Source organism: Lucilia sericata, unplaced genomic scaffold, assembly GCF_015586225.1.
Source record: "Lucilia sericata isolate MDLA Ls3-8-SP2 unplaced genomic scaffold, ASM1558622v1 Contig000009F_arrow, whole genome shotgun sequence".
NCBI lineage: Eukaryota > Metazoa > Arthropoda > Insecta > Diptera > Calliphoridae > Lucilia > Lucilia sericata.
Window position 1 is genome coordinate 1177174 of NW_023994049.1, and position 6731 is coordinate 1183904.

The 6731-nt window shown below is 30.1% G+C and overlaps 1 long non-coding RNA gene across 1 annotated transcript; it reads left to right on the forward strand.

Annotated features, from left to right (window-relative positions):
* Positions 1–5542: 5542 nt before the first annotated feature.
* LOC119603146 lies at positions 5543–6197 on the forward strand. Its single transcript, XR_005231395.1, has 3 exons — positions 5543–5586; positions 5833–5886; positions 6078–6197. It is a non-coding gene; the product is annotated as an uncharacterized LOC119603146 (long non-coding RNA).
* The last annotated feature ends 534 nt before the right edge of the window (positions 6198–6731 follow it).

Genomic DNA, 6731 nt, shown 5'->3' on the forward strand with positions numbered 1-6731 from the left:
ACTAGGAAACTTTTGTTGAGAAACTTTTTCTTAATTCTCTTTTGAAGTTTCCTTAATGTCAACACATGAAAACTTTTGTTTCAGAAACTACGTATTAATTGCATTGATTTGTTGTTGTACGAATGAGAAGAATAACAAAACAAAACAAGTTTCCGAGTACGGATCAAAAGCTTCCCAAAAAAATGAAAAGTTTCCCAAAAAAAAGTTTCCTAGTGTGGATCGGCAGATACAAACATATTGAATTTTTGTCAAACCATTTGTATGGTTTATATTCATTAATAACAAATTTAAAAAAAAAGTCCACAAAAACGTAAAAAAATTGGTATTTGTACGATCAATGTTTGTGTAGTGTATGTGCGAATGAAAAAAGGTTTGTTTGATAAGCCCTTGTGTGGTCTATTTGGGCCTTAATAATTTTATATATAATCGAATTTGTTTAGTGGTTAATGTGAAAATAGTTAAAAACGTCAGCCCCTTATTAAATTCAAAATTCTCCCAATTGCGCTAAACGCCGACGCTACCGCATTTGTTATATTCAAGTCGTTATGTAAATAGATTCCCTGATAATTTAATTTCCGTAGTTTGTTTATTTTATTAAAGTTAAAAGGGTTATCTCAACATCCATTTAAAGATTCATATGGTCTATTGTGATTTCCTTTAAGAAAAAATGAAAAACAAATGGATATTTAAAGAGAAAAGTACGAAAAATTAAACTCCAATACAAATATGTACATATGTATGTATGTCGGTAACTGCCGGTCCACACTAGTAAACTTTTTTTGGGAAACTTTTTACGTGAGAGAGAAAAAGAAAGAATATCATTCAACTCTCTCGCGGTACGGAGTTTCTCGTACTCGGAAACTTGTTTTGTTTTGTTATTCTTCTCATTCGTACAACAAATCAATGCAATTAATACGTAGTTTCTGAAACAAAAGTTTTTATGAGTGGACATTAAGGAAACTTCAAAAGAGAATTAAGAAAAAGTTTCTCAACAAAAGTTTCCTAGTGTGGACCAGGTCTAAAAGTAAGAAGTTGTTAAAAAACACAGTCATTCAAAGACACAATGGGCGATTCCCTTTATGAAAAAAAAGAGAAAAAATTATGAAAGAGTAGAAATTTTAAAATGTTATAGTTAAAAAATCGACTTTTCGCAAATTTGAAAAGTCGACTTCTAATAATTCGCAAAAGTCGACTTGCAGCGTTATTAACTATTTTCTAAATGTTTTACAGTGCACGTTAGCCATATTTTTATGAAAAAAAATTGGCAACACGAAACATAAATGTGATATGATAATCAGAGACTTGCGCCGATTCGTCTTTAAGCCGACTAGCCGCCGAACAAAATGTCAAGCCGCCAAATTTTTCAGCTTAAGACAGCTTGAAAATTTTACATATTTTGAATAATTTACAGAACACACGCTAAATTTATGGAATTTTACAATATAAAATTAATTTATTTTAATTTAAATAAGTTTTCTTTCATATAATAATAAGCCACTCTTTGAAATTAGACAGTAGCCTATGACAACGATGTAGCGGTAGCTGTATCAGGCCATCATCTTGAAACCTTATCTCAAAGCTTAGAATATGCACCAAAGCCCCCTTCACACGAGCACACAAGTAATATTATCTGTCAAAATTGTATCTAGAAGTGCAGGGATGGGTTCGTCTAAACGCAATATGTAATTAAAACATCACACATTGAGAGAAAATACGGATGGAAAATTTGACAGTCGTATGGCACTCCTCATTTTTTGAAATGATTCGAAAAACAAGCAATTTGCATTAGATCAGGGATGTATTTTTATGTAAAAACTTCTTCTTCTTCTATTGCTGTTACTCTCAGTAACATTGTCAATCATTCGAAAAGACCACCGAAACATATGTTATTATTGTGGTCTTTACTAAAGTGTTTGGTGTAAATATATATTTTTATTCATTTTTATTATTTTTCTATTTCTCTTTCTCTCTTTTTTTATCTCCTTCTTTCTCGTACGTAAAGTGTGATAGTCTGAAGTGTCCTTAAGGATCATTAGCTCATGGAGCGTTGAATGTGGTCTTCGCCTTCTTCTTCTTCTTCTTTTGTCCTGACGTCAATATTAGGTGAGCTGGATCAATCCTTTTTTAAGGTTTTTCTTATTTTTTCATATTTCTGTCAAATAAATCATATGCAAATTTGGTATCGAAATTCGATGTTTTGTATTTTATTTAAAAATTGTAAACCAAAAATTGTAAACCCATTTTCTCCCCGGTATTGTGCAGCTATATTTATCTAACGTACCTAATATGTATACCAATATAATTAGCTTTACATTGATATATAACACGTTATTATTTCATTCTATTATAAATCCAATTTTTAGTTCAACTAAACTATTAACACAATTTATCCTAAAAATCGACTTGGTTGTTACACTTGCTTTGTTTATAACGGTTTGTATGCAGTTGCTTACATTATTTTGCAATGTTTTGGTAGCGCCATAGGCTTCGATAAATTCAAATAAAATTCGATCTATGTAGATTGAATTTTGACAAACGCAAAAGCCGTTTCGATAAATTTTATTGAGGATTATTATTATTTATTAATTTCAGCGAATTATATTAAATTCATCTGTGTTAAAATGCAAAAAATCTGAAAAATTTCCGAAAAAATTAAAAATTTCGATAACTTTTTCAATTGCACAAAAATTTTTGACATGCCATTGAAAACGCCTCTCAAGGACCTTTCTTATGATACCAGAATATGAAAAAATGATAAATACTTAAAAAAAGGACATTTTAATCCTTTGATCCAGCTCACCAAATATTGACGCCAAGACAAAAATTTTGAGAAACGGGACCATCCTAATGTACATACGTATGTATGCATGGTAAAAATATCAAGGTAGTGTCATTCTCTCTTTTAGACGCCAATTAACCTTCTGACGTTTGTTGGTATTTTAATAAATCGAGCTACCACATTTATTTAAAAAAATCCATTTTTTTTTTTGTTTATTTTTCAATCAAAATAAATAAAATAAAAATCAATTGAAACTGAAAATCAAACAAAATTTTTAATCTAATACAATAAAAATTTAAATAAAATTGCCAAAAAGAAAACAGCTTTATAAGGAAAATGAATAACCAAAACTATATGCTTCCTCTTAAGCCCAATATCAAATGGATCGACACTATGGAGACTCACGATAACATTGTCTGTTGCTTCCCATGTTCTTCAAGTTGGAGAAAGGATTAACAGAAGAAACCAAATAAAACCGCTTTATATAAAAACGTTTTTTAATAAATAGTAGTTTATATCTTGTTACATCTAAAATTTATCTTCCAACATAGGTATATGGCAGACCAGAATTTGCTGTCCGTATCAATAACGTGTGCAATATGTGTTCCATTCGGTCCAAGAATACACGGTTTTCTTCAAGTAAAAAAAAACGAGTAATGAAATCTTTTGGCTACATTGCTTCCAGCTTCTTGTCTAATATTGACACCATTATTGGGGTATGATTATTCCACTTTTTGGCTGGATGTTTGTTTTGTGTAAATTCATACCCAGCAATAAATGGAAATCATACTTTACAAACAAAATCTTAATCACACCTAAAAATGTGATTACATATTTTCCGCATTTATGATCCTTAAATATAAACCTAGATAATAATGAGAAAAAGATGTAGAAAGGTCACTGGTGAAAAACGAATGATTTTTAAAAAAGGGTGTCATTGGAAGAATGTGGTTTATTTTTGACATACAAATATCAAATTTTTACTGCTTCTAAAAATAAGGTTAAATCTACTTCAGAGTTGTCAAAAACGAACAGCATCCCTACCTTAAAAAAATCAGTTCTATTGATTACTGCAGTGTTAAGGACACAATTATACTTTGCATAAAAACACGTCTAAAGGATAACCTAACTAAAACAATAACTTTTTAAATCGGGCCAGCGGTTCTCACTGAACCTAAAATATTTTTGAAATCTTTAACGTAAATTCCACATACACAACACAAATTTCTTAAAAACTAATTTCCCCCTTTTTGATATGTGGCAACGATTTTTCTATTTATTTACAAAATACAAATTTCATAAAATACCAGTAAACTTCAAAAAAATTTTTGAGAGAGTGAAATGACACTACCTTCATATTTTTATCATGTATGTATGTATGTACATCAAAACTCTAAAATAATTCAGTCATATTTTAAAGAATTAACAATTCTTCAAACTCATTACCTTTGATATGATATGATATTTCATAAGTAGAAATTTATAACCGATTATGGCCTATATAGGCTAGGTTATTGAAATAAAGAATTTGAAATTGAAAAAATTGAAAATTGATATAATGCCTATAATTAATTCTTAAAGCTTTTAATGTAGTTAATTAAATTTTCACGCAGGTGAAGGGTATAAAAATGAAGAGTTGAAATAAAAATAGTTCTCTTAAGTTTAAAATGAAAATGAGTGGTATAAGGAGAGAAATAAATAAAATAGTATTACGAATACAAAAATTTCTTACTCTGGTAGACAATTCCTATTTTTAAAATATTTGCTTTCAAAATCCCACTTTTTAATCTCTCGGATTCCGTTTTTATTTAAAATCGTTGAGAATTTAAAAATAACTGAAAACTTACCCGACATAGAATAGATGGCCTCCTGTAGGTTAGTGATTAGTGTACTAGTCTGGTAGAGCGGAGAATGTGGGTTCCAATCCCACCTGAGGCACTGGTAAAGGAACGCACAACAGGCCGATAGAGGCCTAGGTTTATTTATTGGGATTTAATGTATATACATCCTCCTTTTAAACTAATTAACTAGCCGTCTTACAGCCGATTTTGAGCCGCCGTCATCATTTTTAATGTCAGCCGCCGGTAATATTTGTCGGCGCTAGTCACTATTGATAATTGAAAAAAAGTCATTATCATTTTCTGTTTGATATTGCACGTGGACGTGCTTAATTTTACTTTGAATAGTTTTAAATTACATACGAAAAATGTTTTGCTACATTTCATCTATTATTAAACTATGAAATAACTTCCATGTGAGGTAAGAAATATTTAACATTATGGGTTTTTAATATTTAATATAAAATTTTTTCTGATGATAACAAAGATAGGGACACCTGAATAAAGATGTTGATTTATCAATTTTTCTAAAAATCTGATTTTCTTCGAAAGTTTAATATCTACTTTTTAAAAGTGTAAATATATTAATCCATATGTTGCTTTTTATATTTCATAGACTTTGGATGGTATTAAAACTACACGTGGACAATGGATTGTTCAAGTGGAAATCGTGATTCCGTTAGATGTGTTTTTCATTTGGAATGTGTTACTAAATACATGTTAAAAAGGCAAGTATTTTTTTGGTTAACATGTTAAAAAAAATCATATTTAACGATGATAATCGTGATAGGGACATCTGAATTATAATGGATGATTTATCAATTGTTTCCAAAATTTCTGAAAATAGTATTTAATTAACTATAATTTAACTTCCATTATTATAAATATATAAATAATTGTTTTTTATTATATATTTTTTACATTTTAGGATTTCAATTTAGCAAATTGGGACAAGACATCACAAATATGGTAAGTGTCCATATAATATTACAAGACTCTATAAGTAGTACATATATTCATAAAATATCTTGAAAAAAATTCATTATGAATAATGTACATAGTAAATGTTGCAGTGATGATACTAATGATAGGGACAGCTGAAATTAACATGATTGATTTATCTTTTGTTTCCAAATTAACTGAGTGTTCCCTTAGTTTACCTTTGAAAATAAATTTTGTTTACAATTATTTTAATTTTGTATTCTTTTTTTTTAGACTCGACAGGCATTGAAACCAAAAACCTTTAACAGTGGAGTTAAGATCAAAGAAGTAAGTTAATACCAAAAATTATGTACAGTTAAATGCTTTTTCACTGTATGATGATAACCATGATAGGGACATCTGAATAATTATGAGGATTTATCAAAAGTTTCCAATTATTACTGATTCAAAATTTCAGATATCTAATATTTCATTACTGGCATATAAACTAATACAGATTTTTTAATTTTTACTTGCAGTTGCTGAGAGCAATAAAACATGGAGTCATAATTTTAATATAGAGACTTCCAAACATAAAACATGTACAAAACAGTTTTTATATATCGGAGAAATAAATGATCTAATTTAAAAACATGAAATATTCGGCTTTTATTTATTAAAACATTACGTCTTCACAACACTTCATGCGTTGGGAATATTTCCACGCAAATTCTTAGGTTAGGTTTTTGAGGCAGTTGGCCATTTGACCGACTCACTTGGGTCCTAATGGTCCCGTTGTGATACCCTATAGCGGATCCTGCAAAGAGAAAACCAACCTATGGGACATTACCTGTCCGTGTTTAACATGGTGTTAAACCAACCAGAGACACGAATGAACGATTCTATCTTATATATGTCTATGTTAGATAGAGCCGCAAGTTCATGCAATATTGGACTGCCTAGAAACTCAGTCCTGATGTTTGCTAAGGCAGAGCAAGTGTTCTACAGTTTCCTCTTCGTCCTCACTTTGACAGCTCCTGCAATAATCATTGTATGGAAGATTTAGTCTTCTTGCATGCGCACCCATAGTACAGTGCCTTGTTAGGATGGCTACCAGTATACGTAGTCTCATCCTTGGAAGCCCCATCAGACTGAAAGACCTTCGCTCATCATAGAGAGGCCAGGTCATTCTT